Source organism: Schistocerca gregaria, unplaced genomic scaffold (genome assembly GCF_023897955.1).
Source record: "Schistocerca gregaria isolate iqSchGreg1 unplaced genomic scaffold, iqSchGreg1.2 ptg001571l, whole genome shotgun sequence".
NCBI lineage: Eukaryota > Metazoa > Arthropoda > Insecta > Orthoptera > Acrididae > Schistocerca > Schistocerca gregaria.
Window position 1 is genome coordinate 1 of NW_026062852.1, and position 21,973 is coordinate 21,973.

The window sequence follows — 21,973 nt, forward strand, 5'->3', positions numbered from 1 at the left end:
ACATGCACGATCCACAAGAATGTATAGCTGGATTCCCTTGAGAAGAACCGAGAACGCAGCACTGGCGGGTCCCCACTGGGACGCTCGCATCATGTTCTATAGACTAGCGTCGGCCTGGCCTCACAAGTTGCTGTGTCCAGGTGCCTCCGAGGCACTGAACTTTAACGACAAGGAGTGCTGCCTATCGTTGCAAAAGCTGCAGCAACACCGCAATCAACTGGGCCGGCAATGCACGTGTAGCAAACAGAACACGTTATCCAGGAAGTACAGTGTCTTCACGTCTAACATTCGGTATGATACTTACCCAGTTTCCAGGACAAACGGTTCACCGGTGCCTCGGTAGCGCAGTAGGCAGCGCGTAAGTCTCATAATCTTAAGGTCGTGAGTTCGATCCTCACCCGGGGCATTTAATTTTCTGTGACTGATGGTGGTGCTGTTGCTGGGGCCCCAACTTATTTCTTGTTTGTTATCCACAACGCTTCAGCGGGAAAATGTTTACTTCCTGTTATTGCTACTTACAGCTTCCCTTTTCCTCTTCTCCCAGCAGAGCATGAAGCCAAAAGCATTGCTCTGAGACGTTTGAGGTGCGCGCCTTGCCAGTCAGCATGCGCAAAGATGCTCGCAAAGAGAGATGGGCGCGGACGCGGGACTCGGCACGAAATGCGCCAAGGGACCGTCCGAACCGTCGAAGAAACGCACAGATCCGGTGTGGTCTAGTGGCTAGGATACCTGGCTTTCACCCAGGAGGCCCGGGTTCGATTCCCGGTACCGGAACGGAATTTTTTCCACACTACTCGTGACAAGTTTGAGCTGTCCGAGCTGCCGTTTCCCGTCCTGCTCGCAATATAGCTACTGTTTCGTGACAGTCAGCAGAATATAGACGAGGGAAGCAGACACACGACGGCCATAGAAATGGTGTATGGCTTCATGCCACACGGTTCCAGTGTAGGCCTGAGCAACTGCATCTGTCGAGGCCCGTTAGCTCAGTTGGTTAGAGCGTCGTGCTAATAACGCGAAGGTCGTGGGTTCGATCCCCCCACGGGCCACTACGCATTTACTACTACGAAAAGGCAGCGCCTATTTCAGCTGGCGAGTGTGATGACCACCCTGCGTGGAAGTTGACAGAGGTTCCGAACCCGACCTGTCGGGAAGCGCTACAGCATTCACTCGCCAATGGCCATAGTGTGCTCGATACACTGGTTCTCAACCGATAAAGAGAAAATGAGAGGAAATGTCCGATTGCCGATGCGTAACAACTTTGGCCCTTGTCAGTACTTGGGCGGGTAAGTGCATCGGAACACAGGGTACTGTTGGCAGTTTTACTTCCTATTTTTCTTTCTCCTTTGTTTTCGGAGCCACAGCCCGATTCGGTCAGGGAGACGCCACCGTGAAATGAAGGGGCGTGCTGTGTGTCCATCGCCTCGCCTCTCCTTACCTCTCTCAGTCGTTTCTCGTGCTTGTTGTTTTGATATAGGCCGATTTGAGAGCGTCAGCTCTCGCGTCAGCCGAGCAAAGTCGAGACAAGTCGAGACACACTACAGGCTGGTCTGCAGCGAGTAACAGGGAGGAAAACAAAATATTAATTTCAAGGCGCGTGGCAAAAGTACCCATACGCGAAATTAAAAGCCTGCTGCGGTGGCCGGGAATCGAACCCGGATCAACTGCTTGGAAGGCAACTATGCTGACCATTACACCACCACCGCACAAGGGAGCGCCCCGGCGCCGCACTGTGTCGGCTTCCCGCCTGTCGGCAGCGGCCGAAGGTGATGGTACCTGGCAGGCGCATTTCGAGGTAGGCTAGGGGAGCACATCCAGACGCATTCGGACAGCATATCCGCGCACATTTCGCATCCTTTGGCAAGAGTCGGCTCTGGCGACGCAAGAGTACGCAGAGGACGGCGTTCTGGCGGCGATTTTAAGCAGTACAGTGCAGGGTTCAGCGTCTGCAGCATCTTCTCGGCAGAATGCTATGGCGCTTGACGACAGTCCCACTTTCCCTTAAGACAACTGCTCGGGAAGCAGCTTGAAGTTGATACCGACCGGAGCATCGGTGGTTCAGTGGTAGAATGCTCGCCTGCCACGCGGGCGGCCCGGGTTCGATTCCCGGCCGATGCATCATTTTGCTTTTCCCGCGGTAATGCTGCCGTGTGGCTTGCGCGCTTGACATGCACGATCCACAAGAATGTATAGCTGGATTCCCTTGAGAAGAACCGAGAACGCAGCACTGGCGGGTCCCCACTGGGACGCTCGCATCATGTTCTATAGACTAGCGTCGGCCTGGCCTCACAAGTTGCTGTGTCCAGGTGCCTCCGAGGCACTGAACTTTAACGACAAGGAGTGCTGCCTATCGTTGCAAAAGCTGCAGCAACACCGCAATCAACTGGGCCGGCAATGCACGTGTAGCAAACAGAACACGTTATCCAGGAAGTACAGTGTCTTCACGTCTAACATTCGGTATGATACTTACCCAGTTTCCAGGACAAACGGTTCACCGGTGCCTCGGTAGCGCAGTAGGCAGCGCGTAAGTCTCATAATCTTAAGGTCGTGAGTTCGATCCTCACCCGGGGCATTTAATTTTCTGTGACTGATGGTGGTGCTGTTGCTGGGGCCCCAACTTATTTCTTGTTTGTTATCCACAACGCTTCAGCGGGAAAATGTTTACTTCCTGTTATTGCTACTTACAGCTTCCCTTTTCCTCTTCTCCCAGCAGAGCATGAAGCCAAAAGCATTGCTCTGAGACGTTTGAGGTGCGCGCCTTGCCAGTCAGCATGCGCAAAGATGCTCGCAAAGAGAGATGGGCGCGGACGCGGGACTCGGCACGAAATGCGCCAAGGGACCGTCCGAACCGTCGAAGAAACGCACAGATCCGGTGTGGTCTAGTGGCTAGGATACCTGGCTTTCACCCAGGAGGCCCGGGTTCGATTCCCGGTACCGGAACGGAATTTTTTCCACACTACTCGTGACAAGTTTGAGCTGTCCGAGCTGCCGTTTCCCGTCCTGCTCGCAATATAGCTACTGTTTCGTGACAGTCAGCAGAATATAGACGAGGGAAGCAGACACACGACGGCCATAGAAATGGTGTATGGCTTCATGCCACACGGTTCCAGTGTAGGCCTGAGCAACTGCATCTGTCGAGGCCCGTTAGCTCAGTTGGTTAGAGCGTCGTGCTAATAACGCGAAGGTCGTGGGTTCGATCCCCCCACGGGCCACTACGCATTTACTACTACGAAAAGGCAGCGCCTATTTCAGCTGGCGAGTGTGATGACCACCCTGCGTGGAAGTTGACAGAGGTTCCGAACCCGACCTGTCGGGAAGCGCTACAGCATTCACTCGCCAATGGCCATAGTGTGCTCGATACACTGGTTCTCAACCGATAAAGAGAAAATGAGAGGAAATGTCCGATTGCCGATGCGTAACAACTTTGGCCCTTGTCAGTACTTGGGCGGGTAAGTGCATCGGAACACAGGGTACTGTTGGCAGTTTTACTTCCTATTTTTCTTTCTCCTTTGTTTTCGGAGCCACAGCCCGATTCGGTCAGGGAGACGCCACCGTGAAATGAAGGGGCGTGCTGTGTGTCCATCGCCTCGCCTCTCCTTACCTCTCTCAGTCGTTTCTCGTGCTTGTTGTTTTGATATAGGCCGATTTGAGAGCGTCAGCTCTCGCGTCAGCCGAGCAAAGTCGAGACAAGTCGAGACACACTACAGGCTGGTCTGCAGCGAGTAACAGGGAGGAAAACAAAACATTAATTTCAAGGCGCGTGGCAAAAGTACCCATACGCGAAATTAAAAGCCTGCTGCAGTGGCCGGGAATCGAACCCGGATCAACTGCTTGGAAGGCAACTATGCTGACCATTACACCACCACCGCACAAGGGGGCGCCCCCGCGCCGCACTGTGTCGGCTTCCCGCCTGTCGGCAGCGGCAGAAGGTGATGGTACCTGGCAGGCGCATTTCGAGGTAGGCTAGGGGAGCACATCCAGACGCATTCGGACAGCATATCCGCGCACATTTCGCATCCTTTGGCAAGAGTCGGCTCTGGCGACGCAAGAGTACGCAGAGGACGGCGTTCTGGCGGCGATTTTAAGCAGTACAGTGCAGGGTTCAGCGTCTGCAGCATCTTCTCGGCAGAATGCTATGGCGCTTGACGACAGTCCCACTTTCCCTTAAGACAACTGCTCGGGAAGCAGCTTGAAGTTGATACCGACCGGAGCATCGGTGGTTCAGTGGTAGAATGCTCGCCTGCCACGCGGGCGGCCCGGGTTCGATTCCCGGCCGATGCATCATTTTGCTTTTCCCGCGGTAATGCTGCCGTGTGGCTTGCGCGCTTGACATGCACGATCCACAAGAATGTATAGCTGGATTCCCTTGAGAAGAACCGAGAACGCAGCACTGGCGGGTCCCCACTGGGACGCTCGCATCATGTTCTATAGACTAGCGTCGGCCTGGCCTCACAAGTTGCTGTGTCCAGGTGCCTCCGAGGCACTGAACTTTAACGACAAGGAGTGCTGCCTATCGTTGCAAAAGCTGCAGCAACACCGCAATCAACTGGGCCGGCAATGCACGTGTAGCAAACAGAACACGTTATCCAGGAAGTACAGTGTCTTCACGTCTAACATTCGGTATGATACTTACCCAGTTTCCAGGACAAACGGTTCACCGGTGCCTCGGTAGCGCAGTAGGCAGCGCGTAAGTCTCATAATCTTAAGGTCGTGAGTTCGATCCTCACCCGGGGCATTTAATTTTCTGTGACTGATGGTGGTGCTGTTGCTGGGGCCCCAACTTATTTCTTGTTTGTTATCCACAACGCTTCAGCGGGAAAATGTTTACTTCCTGTTATTGCTACTTACAGCTTCCCTTTTCCTCTTCTCCCAGCAGAGCATGAAGCCAAAAGCATTGCTCTGAGACGTTTGAGGTGCGCGCCTTGCCAGTCAGCATGCGCAAAGATGCTCGCAAAGAGAGATGGGCGCGGACGCGGGACTCGGCACGAAATGCGCCAAGGGACCGTCCGAACCGTCGAAGAAACGCACAGATCCGGTGTGGTCTAGTGGCTAGGATACCTGGCTTTCACCCAGGAGGCCCGGGTTCGATTCCCGGTACCGGAACGGAATTTTTTCCACACTACTCGTGACAAGTTTGAGCTGTCCGAGCTGCCGTTTCCCGTCCTGCTCGCAATATAGCTACTGTTTCGTGACAGTCAGCAGAATATAGACGAGGGAAGCAGACACACGACGGCCATAGAAATGGTGTATGGCTTCATGCCACACGGTTCCAGTGTAGGCCTGAGCAACTGCATCTGTCGAGGCCCGTTAGCTCAGTTGGTTAGAGCGTCGTGCTAATAACGCGAAGGTCGTGGGTTCGATCCCCCCACGGGCCACTACGCATTTACTACTACGAAAAGGCAGCGCCTATTTCAGCTGGCGAGTGTGATGACCACCCTGCGTGGAAGTTGACAGAGGTTCCGAACCCGACCTGTCGGGAAGCGCTACAGCATTCACTCGCCAATGGCCATAGTGTGCTCGATACACTGGTTCTCAACCGATAAAGAGAAAATGAGAGGAAATGTCCGATTGCCGATGCGTAACAACTTTGGCCCTTGTCAGTACTTGGGCGGGTAAGTGCATCGGAACACAGGGTACTGTTGGCAGTTTTACTTCCTATTTTTCTTTCTCCTTTGTTTTCGGAGCCACAGCCCGATTCGGTCAGGGAGACGCCACCGTGAAATGAAGGGGCGTGCTGTGTGTCCATCGCCTCGCCTCTCCTTACCTCTCTCAGTCGTTTCTCGTGCTTGTTGTTTTGATATAGGCCGATTTGAGAGCGTCAGCTCTCGCGTCAGCCGAGCAAAGTCGAGACAAGTCGAGACACACTACAGGCTGGTCTGCAGCGAGTAACAGGGAGGAAAACAAAACATTAATTTCAAGGCGCGTGGCAAAAGTACCCATACGCGAAATTAAAAGCCTGCTGCGGTGGCCGGGAATCGAACCCGGATCAACTGCTTGGAAGGCAACTATGCTGACCATTACACCACCACCGCACAAGGGAGCGCCCCGGCGCCGCACTGTGTCGGCTTCCCGCCTGTCGGCAGCGGCCGAAGGTGATGGTACCTGGCAGGCGCATTTCGAGGTAGGCTAGGGGAGCACATCCAGACGCATTCGGACAGCATATCCGCGCACATTTCGCATCCTTTGGCAAGAGTCGGCTCTGGCGACGCAAGAGTACGCAGAGGACGGCGTTCTGGCGGCGATTTTAAGCAGTACAGTGCAGGGTTCAGCGTCTGCAGCATCTTCTCGGCAGAATGCTATGGCGCTTGACGACAGTCCCACTTTCCCTTAAGACAACTGCTCGGGAAGCAGCTTGAAGTTGATACCGACCGGAGCATCGGTGGTTCAGTGGTAGAATGCTCGCCTGCCACGCGGGCGGCCCGGGTTCGATTCCCGGCCGATGCATCATTTTGCTTTTCCCGCGGTAATGCTGCCGTGTGGCTTGCGCGCTTGACATGCACGATCCACAAGAATGTATAGCTGGATTCCCTTGAGAAGAACCGAGAACGCAGCACTGGCGGGTCCCCACTGGGACGCTCGCATCATGTTCTATAGACTAGCGTCGGCCTGGCCTCACAAGTTGCTGTGTCCAGGTACCTCCGAGGCACTGAACTTTAACGACAAGGAGTGCTGCCTATCGTTGCAAAAGCTGCAGCAACACCGCAATCAACTGGGCCGGCAATGCACGTGTAGCAAACAGAACACGTTATCCAGGAAGTACAGTGTCTTCACGTCTAACATTCGGTATGATACTTACCCAGTTTCCAGGACAAACGGTTCACCGGTGCCTCGGTAGCGCAGTAGGCAGCGCGTAAGTCTCATAATCTTAAGGTCGTGAGTTCGATCCTCACCCGGGGCATTTAATTTTCTGTGACTGATGGTGGTGCTGTTGCTGGGGCCCCAACTTATTTCTTGTTTGTTATCCACAACGCTTCAGCGGGAAAATGTTTACTTCCTGTTATTGCTACTTACAGCTTCCCTTTTCCTCTTCTCCCAGCAGAGCATGAAGCCAAAAGCATTGCTCTGAGACGTTTGAGGTGCGCGCCTTGCCAGTCAGCATGCGCAAAGATGCTCGCAAAGAGAGATGGGCGCGGACGCGGGACTCGGCACGAAATGCGCCAAGGGACCGTCCGAACCGTCGAAGAAACGCACAGATCCGGTGTGGTCTAGTGGCTAGGATACCTGGCTTTCACCCAGGAGGCCCGGGTTCGATTCCCGGTACCGGAACGGAATTTTTTCCACACTACTCGTGACAAGTTTGAGCTGTCCGAGCTGCCGTTTCCCGTCCTGCTCGCAATATAGCTACTGTTTCGTGACAGTCAGCAGAATATAGACGAGGGAAGCAGACACACGACGGCCATAGAAATGGTGTATGGCTTCATGCCACACGGTTCCAGTGTAGGCCTGAGCAACTGCATCTGTCGAGGCCCGTTAGCTCAGTTGGTTAGAGCGTCGTGCTAATAACGCGAAGGTCGTGGGTTCGATCCCCCCACGGGCCACTACGCATTTACTACTACGAAAAGGCAGCGCCTATTTCAGCTGGCGAGTGTGATGACCACCCTGCGTGGAAGTTGACAGAGGTTCCGAACCCGACCTGTCGGGAAGCGCTACAGCATTCACTCGCCAATGGCCATAGTGTGCTCGATACACTGGTTCTCAACCGATAAAGAGAAAATGAGAGGAAATGTCCGATTGCCGATGCGTAACAACTTTGGCCCTTGTCAGTACTTGGGCGGGTAAGTGCATCGGAACACAGGGTACTGTTGGCAGTTTTACTTCCTATTTTTCTTTCTCCTTTGTTTTCGGAGCCACAGCCCGATTCGGTCAGGGAGACGCCACCGTGAAATGAAGGGGCGTGCTGTGTGTCCATCGCCTCGCCTCTCCTTACCTCTCTCAGTCGTTTCTCGTGCTTGTTGTTTTGATATAGGCCGATTTGAGAGCGTCAGCTCTCGCGTCAGCCGAGCAAAGTCGAGACACACTACAGGCTGGTCTGCAGCGAGTAACAGGGAGGAAAACAAAACATTAATTTCAAGGCGCGTGGCAAAAGTACCCATACGCGAAATTAAAAGCCTGCTGCAGTGGCCGGGAATCGAACCCGGATCAACTGCTTGGAAGGCAACTATGCTGACCATTACACCACCACCGCACAAGGGAGCGCCCCGGCGCCGCACTGTGTCGGCTTCCCGCCTGTCGGCAGCGGCCGAAGGTGATGGTACCTGGCAGGCGCATTTCGAGGTAGGCTAGGGGAGCACATCCAGACGCATTCGGACAGCATATCCGCGCACATTTCGCATCCTTTGGCAAGAGTCGGCTCTGGCGACGCAAGAGTACGCAGAGGACGGCGTTCTGGCGGCGATTTTAAGCAGTACAGTGCAGGGTTCAGCGTCTGCAGCATCTTCTCGGCAGAATGCTATGGCGCTTGACGACAGTCCCACTTTCCCTTAAGACAACTGCTCGGGAAGCAGCTTGAAGTTGATACCGACCGGAGCATCGGTGGTTCAGTGGTAGAATGCTCGCCTGCCACGCGGGCGGCCCGGGTTCGATTCCCGGCCGATGCATCATTTTGCTTTTCCCGCGGTAATGCTGCCGTGTGGCTTGCGCGCTTGACATGCACGATCCACAAGAATGTATAGCTGGATTCCCTTGAGAAGACCGAGAACGCAGCACTGGCGGGTCCCCACTGGGACGCTCGCATCATGTTCTATAGACTAGCGTCGGCCTGGCCTCACAAGTTGCTGTGTCCAGGTGCCTCCGAGGCACTGAACTTTAACGACAAGGAGTGCTGCCTATCGTTGCAAAAGCTGCAGCAACACCGCAATCAACTGGGCCGGCAATGCACGTGTAGCAAACAGAACACGTTATCCAGGAAGTACAGTGTCTTCACGTCTAACATTCGGTATGATACTTACCCAGTTTCCAGGACAAACGGTTCACCGGTGCCTCGGTAGCGCAGTAGGCAGCGCGTAAGTCTCATAATCTTAAGGTCGTGAGTTCGATCCTCACCCGGGGCATTTAATTTTCTGTGACTGATGGTGGTGCTGTTGCTGGGGCCCCAACTTATTTCTTGTTTGTTATCCACAACGCTTCAGCGGGAAAATGTTTACTTCCTGTTATTGCTACTTACAGCTTCCCTTTTCCTCTTCTCCCAGCAGAGCATGAAGCCAAAAGCATTGCTCTGAGACGTTTGAGGTGCGCGCCTTGCCAGTCAGCATGCGCAAAGATGCTCGCAAAGAGAGATGGGCGCGGACGCGGGACTCGGCACGAAATGCGCCAAGGGACCGTCCGAACCGTCGAAGAAACGCACAGATCCGGTGTGGTCTAGTGGCTAGGATACCTGGCTTTCACCCAGGAGGCCCGGGTTCGATTCCCGGTACCGGAACGGAATTTTTTCCACACTACTCGTGACAAGTTTGAGCTGTCCGAGCTGCCGTTTCCCGTCCTGCTCGCAATATAGCTACTGTTTCGTGACAGTCAGCAGAATATAGACGAGGGAAGCAGACACACGACGGCCATAGAAATGGTGTATGGCTTCATGCCACACGGTTCCAGTGTAGGCCTGAGCAACTGCATCTGTCGAGGCCCGTTAGCTCAGTTGGTTAGAGCGTCGTGCTAATAACGCGAAGGTCGTGGGTTCGATCCCCCCACGGGCCACTACGCATTTACTACTGCGAAAAGGCAGCGCCTATTTCAGCTGGCGAGTGTGATGACCACCCTGCGTGGAAGTTGACAGAGGTTCCGAACCCGACCTGTCGGGAAGCGCTACAGCATTCACTCGCCAATGGCCATAGTGTGCTCGATACACTGGTTCTCAACCGATAAAGAGAAAATGAGAGGAAATGTCCGATTGCCGATGCGTAACAACTTTGGCCCTTGTCAGTACTTGGGCGGGTAAGTGCATCGGAACACAGGGTACTGTTGGCAGTTTTACTTCCTATTTTTCTTTCTCCTTTGTTTTCGGAGCCACAGCCCGATTCGGTCAGGGAGACGCCACCGTGAAATGAAGGGGCGTGCTGTGTGTCCATCGCCTCGCCTCTCCTTACCTCTCTCAGTCGTTTCTCGTGCTTGTTGTTTTGATATAGGCCGATTTGAGAGCGTCAGCTCTCGCGTCAGCCGAGCAAAGTCGAGACAAGTCGAGACACACTACAGGCTGGTCTGCAGCGAGTAACAGGGAGGAAAACAAAACATTAATTTCAAGGCGCGTGGCAAAAGTACCCATACGCGAAATTAAAAGCCTGCTGCGGTGGCCGGGAATCGAACCCGGATCAACTGCTTGGAAGGCAACTATGCTGACCATTACACCACCACCGCACAAGGGAGCGCCCCGGCGCCGCACTGTGTCGGCTTCCCGCCTGTCGGCAGCGGCCGAAGGTGATGGTACCTGGCAGGCGCATTTCGAGGTAGGCTAGGGGAGCACATCCAGACGCATTCGGACAGCATATCCGCGCACATTTCGCATCCTTTGGCAAGAGTCGGCTCTGGCGACGCAAGAGTACGCAGAGGACGGCGTTCTGGCGGCGATTTTAAGCAGTACAGTGCAGGGTTCAGCGTCTGCAGCATCTTCTCGGCAGAATGCTATGGCGCTTGACGACAGTCCCACTTTCCCTTAAGACAACTGCTCGGGAAGCAGCTTGAAGTTGATACCGACCGGAGCATCGGTGGTTCAGTGGTAGAATGCTCGCCTGCCACGCGGGCGGCCCGGGTTCGATTCCCGGCCGATGCATCATTTTGCTTTTCCCGCGGTAATGCTGCCGTGTGGCTTGCGCGCTTGACATGCACGATCCACAAGAATGTATAGCTGGATTCCCTTGAGAAGAACCGAGAACGCAGCACTGGCGGGTCCCCACTGGGACGCTCGCATCATGTTCTATAGACTAGCGTCGGCCTGGCCTCACAAGTTGCTGTGTCCAGGTGCCTCCGAGGCACTGAACTTTAACGACAAGGAGTGCTGCCTATCGTTGCAAAAGCTGCAGCAACACCGCAATCAACTGGGCCGGCAATGCACGTGTAGCAAACAGAACACGTTATCCAGGAAGTACAGTGTCTTCACGTCTAACATTCGGTATGATACTTACCCAGTTTCCAGGACAAACGGTTCACCGGTGCCTCGGTAGCGCAGTAGGCAGCGCGTAAGTCTCATAATCTTAAGGTCGTGAGTTCGATCCTCACCCGGGGCATTTAATTTTCTGTGACTGATGGTGGTGCTGTTGCTGGGGCCCCAACTTATTTCTTGTTTGTTATCCACAACGCTTCAGCGGGAAAATGTTTACTTCCTGTTATTGCTACTTACAGCTTCCCTTTTCCTCTTCTCCCAGCAGAGCATGAAGCCAAAAGCATTGCTCTGAGACGTTTGAGGTGCGCGCCTTGCCAGTCAGCATGCGCAAAGATGCTCGCAAAGAGAGATGGGCGCGGACGCGGGACTCGGCACGAAATGCGCCAAGGGACCGTCCGAACCGTCGAAGAAACGCACAGATCCGGTGTGGTCTAGTGGCTAGGATACCTGGCTTTCACCCAGGAGGCCCGGGTTCGATTCCCGGTACCGGAACGGAATTTTTTCCACACTACTCGTGACAAGTTTGAGCTGTCCGAGCTGCCGTTTCCCGTCCTGCTCGCAATATAGCTACTGTTTCGTGACAGTCAGCAGAATATAGACGAGGGAAGCAGACACACGACGGCCATAGAAATGGTGTATGGCTTCATGCCACACGGTTCCAGTGTAGGCCTGAGCAACTGCATCTGTCGAGGCCCGTTAGCTCAGTTGGTTAGAGCGTCGTGCTAATAACGCGAAGGTCGTGGGTTCGATCCCCCCACGGGCCACTACGCATTTACTACTACGAAAAGGCAGCGCCTATTTCAGCTGGCGAGTGTGATGACCACCCTGCGTGGAAGTTGACAGAGGTTCCGAACCCGACCTGTCGGGAAGCGCTACAGCATTCACTCGCCAATGGCCATAGTGTGCTCGATACACTGGTTCTCAACCGATAAAGAGAAAATGAGAGGAAATGTCCGATTGCCGATGCGTAACAACTTTGGCCCTTGTCAGTACTTGGGCGGGTAAGTGCATCGGAACACAGGGTACTGTTGGCAGTTTTACTTCCTATTTTTCTTTCTCCTTTGTTTTCGGAGCCACAGCCCGATTCGGTCAGGGAGACGCCACCGTGAAATGAAGGGGCGTGCTGTGTGTCCATCGCCTCGCCTCTCCTTACCTCTCTCAGTCGTTTCTCGTGCTTGTTGTTTTGATATAGGCCGATTTGAGAGCGTCAGCTCTCGCGTCAGCCGAGCAAAGTCGAGACAAGTCGAGACACACTACAGGCTGGTCTGCAGCGAGTAACAGGGAGGAAAACAAAACATTAATTTCAAGGCGCGTGGCAAAAGTACCCATACGCGAAATTAAAAGCCTGCTGCGGTGGCCGGGAATCGAACCCGGATCAACTGCTTGGAAGGCAACTATGCTGACCATTACACCACCACCGCACAAGGGAGCGCCCCGGCGCCGCACTGTGTCGGCTTCCCGCCTGTCGGCAGCGGCCGAAGGTGATGGTACCTGGCAGGCGCATTTCGAGGTAGGCTAGGGGAGCACATCCAGACGCATTCGGACAGCATATCCGCGCACATTTCGCATCCTTTGGCAAGAGTCGGCTCTGGCGACGCAAGAGTACGCAGAGGACGGCGTTCTGGCGGCGATTTTAAGCAGTACAGTGCAGGGTTCAGCGTCTGCAGCATCTTCTCGGCAGAATGCTATGGCGCTTGACGACAGTCCCACTTTCCCTTAAGACAACTGCTCGGGAAGCAGCTTGAAGTTGATACCGACCGGAGCATCGGTGGTTCAGTGGTAGAATGCTCGCCTGCCACGCGGGCGGCCCGGGTTCGATTCCCGGCCGATGCATCATTTTGCTTTTCCCGCGGTAATGCTGCCGTGTGGCTTGCGCGCTTGACATGCACGATCCACAAGAATGTATAGCTGGATTCCCTTGAGAAGAACCGAGAACGCAGCACTGGCGGGTCCCCACTGGGACGCTCGCATCATGTTCTATCGACTAGCGTCGGCCTGGCCTCACAAGTTGCTGTGTCCAGGTGCCTCCGAGGCACTGAACTTTAACGACAAGGAGTGCTGCCTATCGTTGCAAAAGCTGCAGCAACACCGCAATCAACTGGGCCGGCAATGCACGTGTAGCAAACAGAACACGTTATCCAGGAAGTACAGTGTCTTCACGTCTAACATTCGGTATGATACTTACCCAGTTTCCAGGACAAACGGTTCACCGGTGCCTCGGTAGCGCAGTAGGCAGCGCGTAAGTCTCATAATCTTAAGGTCGTGAGTTCGATCCTCACCCGGGGCATTTAATTTTCTGTGACTGATGGTGGTGCTGTTGCTGGGGCCCCAACTTATTTCTTGTTTGTTATCCACAACGCTTCAGCGGGAAAATGTTTACTTCCTGTTATTGCTACTTACAGCTTCCCTTTTCCTCTTCTCCCAGCAGAGCATGAAGCCAAAAGCATTGCTCTGAGACGTTTGAGGTGCGCGCCTTGCCAGTCAGCATGCGCAAAGATGCTCGCAAAGAGAGATGGGCGCGGACGCGGGACTCGGCACGAAATGCGCCAAGGGACCGTCCGAACCGTCGAAGAAACGCACAGATCCGGTGTGGTCTAGTGGCTAGGATACCTGGCTTTCACCCAGGAGGCCCGGGTTCGATTCCCGGTACCGGAACGGAATTTTTTCCACACTACTCGTGACAAGTTTGAGCTGTCCGAGCTGCCGTTTCCCGTCCTGCTCGCAATATAGCTACTGTTTCGTGACAGTCAGCAGAATATAGACGAGGGAAGCAGACACACGACGGCCATAGAAATGGTGTATGGCTTCATGCCACACGGTTCCAGTGTAGGCCTGAGCAACTGCATCTGTCGAGGCCCGTTAGCTCAGTTGGTTAGAGCGTCGTGCTAATAACGCGAAGGTCGTGGGTTCGATCCCCCCACGGGCCACTACGCATTTACTACTACGAAAAGGCAGCGCCTATTTCAGCTGGCGAGTGTGATGACCACCCTGCGTGGAAGTTGACAGAGGTTCCGAACCCGACCTGTCGGGAAGCGCTACAGCATTCACTCGCCAATGGCCATAGTGTGCTCGATACACTGGTTCTCAACCGATAAAGAGAAAATGAGAGGAAATGTCCGATTGCCGATGCGTAACAACTTTGGCCCTTGTCAGTACTTGGGCGGGTAAGTGCATCGGAACACAGGGTACTGTTGGCAGTTTTACTTCCTATTTTTCTTTCTCCTTTGTTTTCGGAGCCACAGCCCGATTCGGTCAGGGAGACGCCACCGTGAAATGAAGGGGCGTGCTGTGTGTCCATCGCCTCGCCTCTCCTTACCTCTCTCAGTCGTTTCTCGTGCTTGTTGTTTTGATATAGGCCGATTTGAGAGCGTCAGCTCTCGCGTCAGCCGAGCAAAGTCGAGACAAGTCGAGACACACTACAGGCTGGTCTGCAGCGAGTAACAGGGAGGAAAACAAAACATTAATTTCAAGGCGCGTGGCAAAAGTACCCATACGCGAAATTAAAAGCCTGCTGCGGTGGCCGGGAATCGAACCCGGATCAACTGCTTGGAAGGCAACTATGCTGACCATTACACCACCACCGCACAAGGGAGCGCCCCGGCGCCGCACTGTGTCGGCTTCCCGCCTGTCGGCAGCGGCCGAAGGTGATGGTACCTGGCAGGCGCATTTCGAGGTAGGCTAGGGGAGCACATCCAGACGCATTCGGACAGCATATCCGCGCACATTTCGCATCCTTTGGCAAGAGTCGGCTCTGGCGACGCAAGAGTACGCAGAGGACGGCGTTCTGGCGGCGATTTTAAGCAGTACAGTGCAGGGTTCAGCGTCTGCAGCATCTTCTCGGCAGAATGCTATGGCGCTTGACGACAGTCCCACTTTCCCTTAAGACAACTGCTCGGGAAGCAGCTTGAAGTTGATACCGACCGGAGCATCGGTGGTTCAGTGGTAGAATGCTCGCCTGCCACGCGGGCGGCCCGGGTTCGATTCCCGGCCGATGCATCATTTTGCTTTTCCCGCGGTAATGCTGCCGTGTGGCTTGCGCGCTTGACATGCACGATCCACAAGAATGTATAGCTGGATTCCCTTGAGAAGAACCGAGAACGCAGCACTGGCGGGTCCCCACTGGGACGCTCGCATCATGTTCTATAGACTAGCGTCGGCCTGGCCTCACAAGTTGCTGTGTCCAGGTGCCTCCGAGGCACTGAACTTTAACGACAAGGAGTGCTGCCTATCGTTGCAAAAGCTGCAGCAACACCGCAATCAACTGGGCCGGCAATGCACGTGTAGCAAACAGAACACGTTATCCAGGAAGTACAGTGTCTTCACGTCTAACATTCGGTATGATACTTACCCAGTTTCCAGGACAAACGGTTCACCGGTGCCTCGGTAGCGCAGTAGGCAGCGCGTAAGTCTCATAATCTTAAGGTCGTGAGTTCGATCCTCACCCGGGGCATTTAATTTTCTGTGACTGATGGTGGTGCTGTTGCTGGGGCCCCAACTTATTTCTTGTTTGTTATCCACAACGCTTCAGCGGGAAAATGTTTACTTCCTGTTATTGCTACTTACAGCTTCCCTTTTCCTCTTCTCCCAGCAGAGCATGAAGCCAAAAGCATTGCTCTGAGACGTTTGAGGTGCGCGCCTTGCCAGTCAGCATGCGCAAAGATGCTCGCAAAGAGAGATGGGCGCGGACGCGGGACTCGGCACGAAATGCGCCAAGGGACCGTCCGAACCGTCGAAGAAACGCACAGATCCGGTGTGGTCTAGTGGCTAGGATACCTGGCTTTCACCCAGGAGGCCCGGGTTCGATTCCCGGTACCGGAACGGAATTTTTTCCACACTACTCGTGACAAGTTTGAGCTGTCCGAGCTGCCGTTTCCCGTCCTGCTCGCAATATAGCTACTGTTTCGTGACAGTCAGCAGAATATAGACGAGGGAAGCAGACACACGACGGCCATAGAAATGGTGTATGGCTTCATGCCACACGGTTCCAGTGTAGGCCTGAGCAACTGCATCTGTCGAGGCCCGTTAGCTCAGTTGGTTAGAGCGTCGTGCTAATAACGCGAAGGTCGTGGGTTCGATCCCCCCACGGGCCACTACGCATTTACTACTACGAAAAGGCAGCGCCTATTTCAGCTGGCGAGTGTGATGACCACCCTGCGTGGAAGTTGACAGAGGTTCCGAACCCGACCTGTCGGGAAGCGCTACAGCATTCACTCGCCAATGGCCATAGTGTGCTCGATACACTGGTTCTCAACCGATAAAGAGAAAATGAGAGGAAATGTCCGATTGCCGATGCGTAACAACTTTGGCCCTTGTCAGTACTTGGGCGGGTAAGTGCATCGGAACACAGGGTACTGTTGGCAGTTTTACTTCCTATTTTTCTTTCTCCTTTGTTTTCGGAGCCACAGCCCGATTCGGTCAGGGAGACGCCACCGTGAAATGAAGGGGCGTGCTGTGTGTCCATCGCCTCGCCTCTCCTTACCTCTCTCAGTCGTTTCTCGTGCTTGTTGTTTTGATATAGGCCGATTTGAGAGCGTCAGCTCTCGCGTCAGCCGAGCAAAGTCGAGACAAGTCGAGACACACTACAGGCTGGTCTGCAGCGAGTAACAGGGAGGAAAACAAAACATTAATTTCAAGGCGCGTGGCAAAAGTACCCATACGCGAAATTAAAAGCCTGCTGCGGTGGCCGGGAATCGAACCCGGATCAACTGCTTGGAAGGCAACTATGCTGACCATTACACCACCACCGCACAAGGGAGCGCCCCGGCGCCGCACTGTGTCGGCTTCCCGCCTGTCGGCAGCGGCCGAAGGTGATGGTACCTGGCAGGCGCATTTCGAGGTAGGCTAGGGGAGCACATCCAGACGCATTCGGACAGCATATCCGCGCACATTTCGCATCCTTTGGCAAGAGTCGGCTCTGGCGACGCAAGAGTACGCAGAGGACGGCGTTCTGGCGGCGATTTTAAGCAGTACAGTGCAGGGTTCAGCGTCTGCAGCATCTTCTCGGCAGAATGCTATGGCGCTTGACGACAGTCCCACTTTCCCTTAAGACAACTGCTCGGGAAGCAGCTTGAAGTTGATACCGACCGGAGCATCGGTGGTTCAGTGGTAGAATGCTCGCCTGCCACGCGGGCGGCCCGGGTTCGATTCCCGGCCGATGCATCATTTTGCTTTTCCCGCGGTAATGCTGCCGTGTGGCTTGCGCGCTTGACATGCACGATCCACAAGAATGTATAGCTGGATTCCCTTGAGAAGAACCGAGAACGCAGCACTGGCGGGTCCCCACTGGGACGCTCGCATCATGTTCTATAGACTAGCGTCGGCCTGGCCTCACAAGTTGCTGTGTCCAGGTGCCTCCGAGGCACTGAACTTTAACGACAAGGAGTGCTGCCTATCGTTGCAAAAGCTGCAGCAACACCGCAATCAACTGGGCCGGCAATGCACGTGTAGCAAACAGAACACGTTATCCAGGAAGTACAGTGTCTTCACGTCTAACATTCGGTATGATACTTACCCAGTTTCCAGGACAAACGGTTCACCGGTGCCTCGGTAGCGCAGTAGGCAGCGCGTAAGTCTCATAATCTTAAGGTCGTGAGTTCGATCCTCACCCGGGGCATTTAATTTTCTGTGACTGATGGTGGTGCTGTTGCTGGGGCCCCAACTTATTTCTTGTTTGTTATCCACAACGCTTCAGCGGGAAAATGTTTACTTCCTGTTATTGCTACTTACAGCTTCCCTTTTCCTCTTCTCCCAGCAGAGCATGAAGCCAAAAGCATTGCTCTGAGACGTTTGAGGTGCGCGCCTTGCCAGTCAGCATGCGCAAAGATGCTCGCAAAGAGAGATGGGCGCGGACGCGGGACTCGGCACGAAATGCGCCAAGGGACCGTCCGAACCGTCGAAGAAACGCACAGATCCGGTGTGGTCTAGTGGCTAGGATACCTGGCTTTCACCCAGGAGGCCCGGGTTCGATTCCCGGTACCGGAACGGAATTTTTTCCACACTACTCGTGACAAGTTTGAGCTGTCCGAGCTGCCGTTTCCCGTCCTGCTCGCAATATAGCTACTGTTTCGTGACAGTCAGCAGAATATAGACGAGGGAAGCAGACACACGACGGCCATAGAAATGGTGTATGGCTTCATGCCACACGGTTCCAGTGTAGGCCTGAGCAACTGCATCTGTCGAGGCCCGTTAGCTCAGTTGGTTAGAGCGTCGTGCTAATAACGCGAAGGTCGTGGGTTCGATCCCCCCACGGGCCACTACGCATTTACTACTACGAAAAGGCAGCGCCTATTTCAGCTGGCGAGTGTGATGACCACCCTGCGTGGAAGTTGACAGAGGTTCCGAACCCGACCTGTCGGGAAGCGCTACAGCATTCACTCGCCAATGGCCATAGTGTGCTCGATACACTGGTTCTCAACCGATAAAGAGAAAATGAGAGGAAATGTCCGATTGCCGATGCGTAACAACTTTGGCCCTTGTCAGTACTTGGGCGGGTAAGTGCATCGGAACACAGGGTACTGTTGGCAGTTTTACTTCCTATTTTTCTTTCTCCTTTGTTTTCGGAGCCACAGCCCGATTCGGTCAGGGAGACGCCACCGTGAAATGAAGGGGCGTGCTGTGTGTCCATCGCCTCGCCTCTCCTTACCTCTCTCAGTCGTTTCTCGTGCTTGTTGTTTTGATATAGGCCGATTTGAGAGCGTCAGCTCTCGCGTCAGCCGAGCAAAGTCGAGACAAGTCGAGACACACTACAGGCTGGTCTGCAGCGAGTAACAGGGAGGAAAACAAAACATTAATTTCAAGGCGCGTGGCAAAAGTACCCATACGCGAAATTAAAAGCCTGCTGCGGTGGCCGGGAATCGAACCCGGATCAACTGCTTGGAAGGCAACTATGCTGACCATTACACCACCACCGCACAAGGGAGCGCCCCGGCGCCGCACTGTGTCGGCTTCCCGCCTGTCGGCAGCGGCCGAAGGTGATGGTACCTGGCAGGCGCATTTCGAGGTAGGCTAGGGGAGCACATCCAGACGCATTCGGACAGCATATCCGCGCACATTTCGCATCCTTTGGCAAGAGTCGGCTCTGGCGACGCAAGAGTACGCAGAGGACGGCGTTCTGGCGGCGATTTTAAGCAGTACAGTGCAGGGTTCAGCGTCTGCAGCATCTTCTCGGCAGAATGCTATGGCGCTTGACGACAGTCCCACTTTCCCTTAAGACAACTGCTCGGGAAGCAGCTTGAAGTTGATACCGACCGGAGCATCGGTGGTTCAGTGGTAGAATGCTCGCCTGCCACGCGGGCGGCCCGGGTTCGATTCCCGGCCGATGCATCATTTTGCTTTTCCCGCGGTAATGCTGCCGTGTGGCTTGCGCGCTTGACATGCACGATCCACAAGAATGTATAGCTGGATTCCCTTGAGAAGAACCGAGAACGCAGCACTGGCGGGTCCCCACTGGGACGCTCGCATCATGTTCTATAGACTAGCGTCGGCCTGGCCTCACAAGTTGCTGTGTCCAGGTGCCTCCGAGGCACTGAACTTTAACGACAAGGAGTGCTGCCTATCGTTGCAAAAGCTGCAGCAACACCGCAATCAACTGGGCCGGCAATGCACGTGTAGCAAACAGAACACGTTATCCAGGAAGTACAGTGTCTTCACGTCTAACATTCGGTATGATACTTACCCAGTTTCCAGGACAAACGGTTCACCGGTGCCTCGGTAGCGCAGTAGGCAGCGCGTAAGTCTCATAATCTTAAGGTCGTGAGTTCGATCCTCACCCGGGGCATTTAATTTTCTGTGACTGATGGTGGTGCTGTTGCTGGGGCCCCAACTTATTTCTTGTTTGTTATCCACAACGCTTCAGCGGGAAAATGTTTACTTCCTGTTATTGCTACTTACAGCTTCCCTTTTCCTCTTCTCCCAGCAGAGCATGAAGCCAAAAGCATTGCTCTGAGACGTTTGAGGTGCGCGCCTTGCCAGTCAGCATGCGCAAAGATGCTCGCAAAGAGAGATGGGCGCGGACGCGGGACTCGGCACGAAATGCGCCAAGGGACCGTCCGAACCGTCGAAGAAACGCACAGATCCGGTGTGGTCTAGTGGCTAGGATACCTGGCTTTCACCCAGGAGGCCCGGGTTCGATTCCCGGTACCGGAACGGAATTTTTTCCACACTACTCGTGACAAGTTTGAGCTGTCCGAGCTGCCGTTTCCCGTCCTGCTCGCAATATAGCTACTGTTTCGTGACAGTCAGCAGAATATAGACGAGGGAAGCAGACACACGACGGCCATAGAAATGGTGTATGGCTTCATGCCACACGGTTCCAGTGTAGGCCTGAGCAACTGCATCTGTCGAGGCCCGTTAGCTCAGTTGGTTAGAGCGTCGTGCTAATAACGCGAAGGTCGTGGGTTCGATCCCCCCACGGGCCACTACGCATTTACTACTACGAAAAGGCAGCGCCTATTTCAGCTGGCGAGTGTGATGACCACCCTGCGTGGAAGTTGACAGAGGTTCCGAACCCGACCTGTCGGGAAGCGCTACAGCATTCACTCGCCAATGGCCATAGTGTGCTCGATACACTGGTTCTCAACCGATAAAGAGAAAATGAGAGGAAATGTCCGATTGCCGATGCGTAACAACTTTGGCCCTTGTCAGTACTTGGGCGGGTAAGTGCATCGGAACACAGGGTACTGTTGGCAGTTTTACTTCCTATTTTTCTTTCTCCTTTGTTTTCGGAGCCACAGCCCGATTCGGTCAGGGAGACGCCACCGTGAAATGAAGGGGCGTGCTGTGTGTCCATCGCCTCGCCTCTCCTTACCTCTCTCAGTCGTTTCTCGTGCTTGTTGTTTTGATATAGGCCGATTTGAGAGCGTCAGCTCTCGCGTCAGCCGAGCAAAGTCGAGACAAGTCGAGACACACTACAGGCTGGTCTGCAGCGAGTAACAGGGAGGAAAAACAAAACATTAATTTCAAGGCGCGTGGCAAAAGTACCCATACGCGAAATTAAAAGCCTGCTGCGGTGGCCGGGAATCGAACCCGGATCAACTGCTTGGAAGGCAACTATGCTGACCATTACACACCACCACCGACACAAGGGAGCGCCCCGGCGCCGCACTGTGTCGGCTTCCCGCCTGTCGGCAGCGGCCGAAGGTGATGGTACCTGGCAGGCGCATTTCGAGGTAGGCTAGGGGAGCACATCCAGACGCATTCGGACAGCATATCCGCGCACATTTTCGCATCCTTTGGCAAGAGTCGGCTCTGGCGACGCAAGAGTACGCAGAGGACGGCGTTTCTGGCGGCGATTTTAAGCAGTACAGTGCAGGGTTCAGCGTCTGCAGCATCTTCTCGGCAGAATGCTATGGCGCTTGACGACAGTCCCACTTTCCCTTAAGACAACTGCTCGGGAAGCAGCTTGAAGTTGATACCGACCGGAGCATCGGTGGTTCAGTGGTAGAATGCTCGCCTGCCACGCGGGCGGCCCGGGTTCGATTCCCGGCCGATGCATCATTTTGCTTTTTCCCGCGGTAATGCTGCCGTGTGGCTTGCGCGCTTGACATGCACGATCCACAAGAATGTATAGCTGGATTCCCTTGAGAAGAACCGAGAACGCAGCACTGGCGGGTCCCCACTGGGACGCTCGCATCATGTTCTATCGACTAGCGTCGGCCTGGCCTCACAAGTTGCTGTGTCCAGGTGCCTCCGAGGCACTGAACTTTAACGACAAGGAGTGCTGCCTATCGTTGCAAAAGCTGCAGCAACACCGCAATCAACTGGGCCGGCAATGCACGTGTAGCAAACAGAACACGTTATCCAGGAAGTACAGTGTCTTCACGTCTAACATTCGGTATGATACTTACCCAGTTTCCAGGACAAACGGTTCACAAACACGCGATCTAGTGT

At 54.4% G+C, this 21,973-nt stretch overlaps 49 non-coding genes across 49 annotated transcripts; 40 read left to right on the plus strand and 9 right to left on the minus strand.

Moving 5' to 3' along the window:
- Positions 1–333: 333 nt before the first annotated feature.
- Trnam-cau (transfer RNA methionine (anticodon CAU)) lies at positions 334–406 on the plus strand. The gene has a single exon. It is a non-coding gene; the product is annotated as a tRNA-Met (tRNA).
- Positions 407–702: 296 nt separating this feature from the next.
- Positions 703–774, plus strand: Trnae-uuc (transfer RNA glutamic acid (anticodon UUC)). Its single transcript has one exon. It is a non-coding gene; the product is annotated as a tRNA-Glu (tRNA).
- Positions 775–972: 198 nt separating this feature from the next.
- On the plus strand, positions 973–1,046 carry Trnai-aau (transfer RNA isoleucine (anticodon AAU)). The gene has a single exon. It is a non-coding gene; the product is annotated as a tRNA-Ile (tRNA).
- Positions 1,047–1,631: 585 nt separating this feature from the next.
- On the minus strand, positions 1,632–1,703 carry Trnag-ucc (transfer RNA glycine (anticodon UCC)). The gene has a single exon. It is a non-coding gene; the product is annotated as a tRNA-Gly (tRNA).
- Positions 1,704–2,044: 341 nt separating this feature from the next.
- Trnag-gcc (transfer RNA glycine (anticodon GCC)) lies at positions 2,045–2,115 on the plus strand. Its single transcript has one exon. It is a non-coding gene; the product is annotated as a tRNA-Gly (tRNA).
- Positions 2,116–2,496: 381 nt separating this feature from the next.
- Positions 2,497–2,569, plus strand: Trnam-cau (transfer RNA methionine (anticodon CAU)). Its single transcript has one exon. It is a non-coding gene; the product is annotated as a tRNA-Met (tRNA).
- Positions 2,570–2,865: 296 nt separating this feature from the next.
- On the plus strand, positions 2,866–2,937 carry Trnae-uuc (transfer RNA glutamic acid (anticodon UUC)). Its single transcript has one exon. It is a non-coding gene; the product is annotated as a tRNA-Glu (tRNA).
- Positions 2,938–3,135: 198 nt separating this feature from the next.
- Positions 3,136–3,209, plus strand: Trnai-aau (transfer RNA isoleucine (anticodon AAU)). The gene has a single exon. It is a non-coding gene; the product is annotated as a tRNA-Ile (tRNA).
- Positions 3,210–3,794: 585 nt separating this feature from the next.
- Positions 3,795–3,866, minus strand: Trnag-ucc (transfer RNA glycine (anticodon UCC)). Its single transcript has one exon. It is a non-coding gene; the product is annotated as a tRNA-Gly (tRNA).
- Positions 3,867–4,207: 341 nt separating this feature from the next.
- On the plus strand, positions 4,208–4,278 carry Trnag-gcc (transfer RNA glycine (anticodon GCC)). Its single transcript has one exon. It is a non-coding gene; the product is annotated as a tRNA-Gly (tRNA).
- A 381-nt stretch (positions 4,279–4,659) lies between these two features.
- Positions 4,660–4,732, plus strand: Trnam-cau (transfer RNA methionine (anticodon CAU)). Its single transcript has one exon. It is a non-coding gene; the product is annotated as a tRNA-Met (tRNA).
- A 296-nt stretch (positions 4,733–5,028) lies between these two features.
- Trnae-uuc (transfer RNA glutamic acid (anticodon UUC)) lies at positions 5,029–5,100 on the plus strand. Its single transcript has one exon. It is a non-coding gene; the product is annotated as a tRNA-Glu (tRNA).
- A 198-nt stretch (positions 5,101–5,298) lies between these two features.
- Positions 5,299–5,372, plus strand: Trnai-aau (transfer RNA isoleucine (anticodon AAU)). The gene has a single exon. It is a non-coding gene; the product is annotated as a tRNA-Ile (tRNA).
- A 585-nt stretch (positions 5,373–5,957) lies between these two features.
- Positions 5,958–6,029, minus strand: Trnag-ucc (transfer RNA glycine (anticodon UCC)). The gene has a single exon. It is a non-coding gene; the product is annotated as a tRNA-Gly (tRNA).
- Positions 6,030–6,370: 341 nt separating this feature from the next.
- Positions 6,371–6,441, plus strand: Trnag-gcc (transfer RNA glycine (anticodon GCC)). The gene has a single exon. It is a non-coding gene; the product is annotated as a tRNA-Gly (tRNA).
- A 381-nt stretch (positions 6,442–6,822) lies between these two features.
- Positions 6,823–6,895, plus strand: Trnam-cau (transfer RNA methionine (anticodon CAU)). Its single transcript has one exon. It is a non-coding gene; the product is annotated as a tRNA-Met (tRNA).
- Positions 6,896–7,191: 296 nt separating this feature from the next.
- Trnae-uuc (transfer RNA glutamic acid (anticodon UUC)) lies at positions 7,192–7,263 on the plus strand. The gene has a single exon. It is a non-coding gene; the product is annotated as a tRNA-Glu (tRNA).
- A 198-nt stretch (positions 7,264–7,461) lies between these two features.
- Trnai-aau (transfer RNA isoleucine (anticodon AAU)) lies at positions 7,462–7,535 on the plus strand. The gene has a single exon. It is a non-coding gene; the product is annotated as a tRNA-Ile (tRNA).
- Positions 7,536–8,110: 575 nt separating this feature from the next.
- On the minus strand, positions 8,111–8,182 carry Trnag-ucc (transfer RNA glycine (anticodon UCC)). The gene has a single exon. It is a non-coding gene; the product is annotated as a tRNA-Gly (tRNA).
- Positions 8,183–8,523: 341 nt separating this feature from the next.
- On the plus strand, positions 8,524–8,594 carry Trnag-gcc (transfer RNA glycine (anticodon GCC)). The gene has a single exon. It is a non-coding gene; the product is annotated as a tRNA-Gly (tRNA).
- Positions 8,595–8,974: 380 nt separating this feature from the next.
- On the plus strand, positions 8,975–9,047 carry Trnam-cau (transfer RNA methionine (anticodon CAU)). The gene has a single exon. It is a non-coding gene; the product is annotated as a tRNA-Met (tRNA).
- Positions 9,048–9,343: 296 nt separating this feature from the next.
- Positions 9,344–9,415, plus strand: Trnae-uuc (transfer RNA glutamic acid (anticodon UUC)). Its single transcript has one exon. It is a non-coding gene; the product is annotated as a tRNA-Glu (tRNA).
- A 198-nt stretch (positions 9,416–9,613) lies between these two features.
- On the plus strand, positions 9,614–9,687 carry Trnai-aau (transfer RNA isoleucine (anticodon AAU)). The gene has a single exon. It is a non-coding gene; the product is annotated as a tRNA-Ile (tRNA).
- A 585-nt stretch (positions 9,688–10,272) lies between these two features.
- Trnag-ucc (transfer RNA glycine (anticodon UCC)) lies at positions 10,273–10,344 on the minus strand. The gene has a single exon. It is a non-coding gene; the product is annotated as a tRNA-Gly (tRNA).
- Positions 10,345–10,685: 341 nt separating this feature from the next.
- Trnag-gcc (transfer RNA glycine (anticodon GCC)) lies at positions 10,686–10,756 on the plus strand. Its single transcript has one exon. It is a non-coding gene; the product is annotated as a tRNA-Gly (tRNA).
- Positions 10,757–11,137: 381 nt separating this feature from the next.
- On the plus strand, positions 11,138–11,210 carry Trnam-cau (transfer RNA methionine (anticodon CAU)). Its single transcript has one exon. It is a non-coding gene; the product is annotated as a tRNA-Met (tRNA).
- Positions 11,211–11,506: 296 nt separating this feature from the next.
- Trnae-uuc (transfer RNA glutamic acid (anticodon UUC)) lies at positions 11,507–11,578 on the plus strand. The gene has a single exon. It is a non-coding gene; the product is annotated as a tRNA-Glu (tRNA).
- A 198-nt stretch (positions 11,579–11,776) lies between these two features.
- Positions 11,777–11,850, plus strand: Trnai-aau (transfer RNA isoleucine (anticodon AAU)). Its single transcript has one exon. It is a non-coding gene; the product is annotated as a tRNA-Ile (tRNA).
- Positions 11,851–12,435: 585 nt separating this feature from the next.
- Trnag-ucc (transfer RNA glycine (anticodon UCC)) lies at positions 12,436–12,507 on the minus strand. The gene has a single exon. It is a non-coding gene; the product is annotated as a tRNA-Gly (tRNA).
- Positions 12,508–12,848: 341 nt separating this feature from the next.
- Positions 12,849–12,919, plus strand: Trnag-gcc (transfer RNA glycine (anticodon GCC)). Its single transcript has one exon. It is a non-coding gene; the product is annotated as a tRNA-Gly (tRNA).
- A 381-nt stretch (positions 12,920–13,300) lies between these two features.
- On the plus strand, positions 13,301–13,373 carry Trnam-cau (transfer RNA methionine (anticodon CAU)). Its single transcript has one exon. It is a non-coding gene; the product is annotated as a tRNA-Met (tRNA).
- A 296-nt stretch (positions 13,374–13,669) lies between these two features.
- Positions 13,670–13,741, plus strand: Trnae-uuc (transfer RNA glutamic acid (anticodon UUC)). Its single transcript has one exon. It is a non-coding gene; the product is annotated as a tRNA-Glu (tRNA).
- Positions 13,742–13,939: 198 nt separating this feature from the next.
- Positions 13,940–14,013, plus strand: Trnai-aau (transfer RNA isoleucine (anticodon AAU)). Its single transcript has one exon. It is a non-coding gene; the product is annotated as a tRNA-Ile (tRNA).
- A 585-nt stretch (positions 14,014–14,598) lies between these two features.
- Trnag-ucc (transfer RNA glycine (anticodon UCC)) lies at positions 14,599–14,670 on the minus strand. Its single transcript has one exon. It is a non-coding gene; the product is annotated as a tRNA-Gly (tRNA).
- A 341-nt stretch (positions 14,671–15,011) lies between these two features.
- Positions 15,012–15,082, plus strand: Trnag-gcc (transfer RNA glycine (anticodon GCC)). Its single transcript has one exon. It is a non-coding gene; the product is annotated as a tRNA-Gly (tRNA).
- Positions 15,083–15,463: 381 nt separating this feature from the next.
- Positions 15,464–15,536, plus strand: Trnam-cau (transfer RNA methionine (anticodon CAU)). The gene has a single exon. It is a non-coding gene; the product is annotated as a tRNA-Met (tRNA).
- A 296-nt stretch (positions 15,537–15,832) lies between these two features.
- Positions 15,833–15,904, plus strand: Trnae-uuc (transfer RNA glutamic acid (anticodon UUC)). Its single transcript has one exon. It is a non-coding gene; the product is annotated as a tRNA-Glu (tRNA).
- A 198-nt stretch (positions 15,905–16,102) lies between these two features.
- On the plus strand, positions 16,103–16,176 carry Trnai-aau (transfer RNA isoleucine (anticodon AAU)). Its single transcript has one exon. It is a non-coding gene; the product is annotated as a tRNA-Ile (tRNA).
- Positions 16,177–16,761: 585 nt separating this feature from the next.
- On the minus strand, positions 16,762–16,833 carry Trnag-ucc (transfer RNA glycine (anticodon UCC)). Its single transcript has one exon. It is a non-coding gene; the product is annotated as a tRNA-Gly (tRNA).
- A 341-nt stretch (positions 16,834–17,174) lies between these two features.
- On the plus strand, positions 17,175–17,245 carry Trnag-gcc (transfer RNA glycine (anticodon GCC)). The gene has a single exon. It is a non-coding gene; the product is annotated as a tRNA-Gly (tRNA).
- Positions 17,246–17,626: 381 nt separating this feature from the next.
- Positions 17,627–17,699, plus strand: Trnam-cau (transfer RNA methionine (anticodon CAU)). The gene has a single exon. It is a non-coding gene; the product is annotated as a tRNA-Met (tRNA).
- A 296-nt stretch (positions 17,700–17,995) lies between these two features.
- On the plus strand, positions 17,996–18,067 carry Trnae-uuc (transfer RNA glutamic acid (anticodon UUC)). Its single transcript has one exon. It is a non-coding gene; the product is annotated as a tRNA-Glu (tRNA).
- Positions 18,068–18,265: 198 nt separating this feature from the next.
- Trnai-aau (transfer RNA isoleucine (anticodon AAU)) lies at positions 18,266–18,339 on the plus strand. Its single transcript has one exon. It is a non-coding gene; the product is annotated as a tRNA-Ile (tRNA).
- A 585-nt stretch (positions 18,340–18,924) lies between these two features.
- Trnag-ucc (transfer RNA glycine (anticodon UCC)) lies at positions 18,925–18,996 on the minus strand. The gene has a single exon. It is a non-coding gene; the product is annotated as a tRNA-Gly (tRNA).
- Positions 18,997–19,337: 341 nt separating this feature from the next.
- Positions 19,338–19,408, plus strand: Trnag-gcc (transfer RNA glycine (anticodon GCC)). Its single transcript has one exon. It is a non-coding gene; the product is annotated as a tRNA-Gly (tRNA).
- Positions 19,409–19,789: 381 nt separating this feature from the next.
- On the plus strand, positions 19,790–19,862 carry Trnam-cau (transfer RNA methionine (anticodon CAU)). The gene has a single exon. It is a non-coding gene; the product is annotated as a tRNA-Met (tRNA).
- A 296-nt stretch (positions 19,863–20,158) lies between these two features.
- Trnae-uuc (transfer RNA glutamic acid (anticodon UUC)) lies at positions 20,159–20,230 on the plus strand. The gene has a single exon. It is a non-coding gene; the product is annotated as a tRNA-Glu (tRNA).
- Positions 20,231–20,428: 198 nt separating this feature from the next.
- Trnai-aau (transfer RNA isoleucine (anticodon AAU)) lies at positions 20,429–20,502 on the plus strand. Its single transcript has one exon. It is a non-coding gene; the product is annotated as a tRNA-Ile (tRNA).
- Positions 20,503–21,506: 1,004 nt separating this feature from the next.
- Positions 21,507–21,577, plus strand: Trnag-gcc (transfer RNA glycine (anticodon GCC)). The gene has a single exon. It is a non-coding gene; the product is annotated as a tRNA-Gly (tRNA).
- The last annotated feature ends 396 nt before the right edge of the window (positions 21,578–21,973 follow it).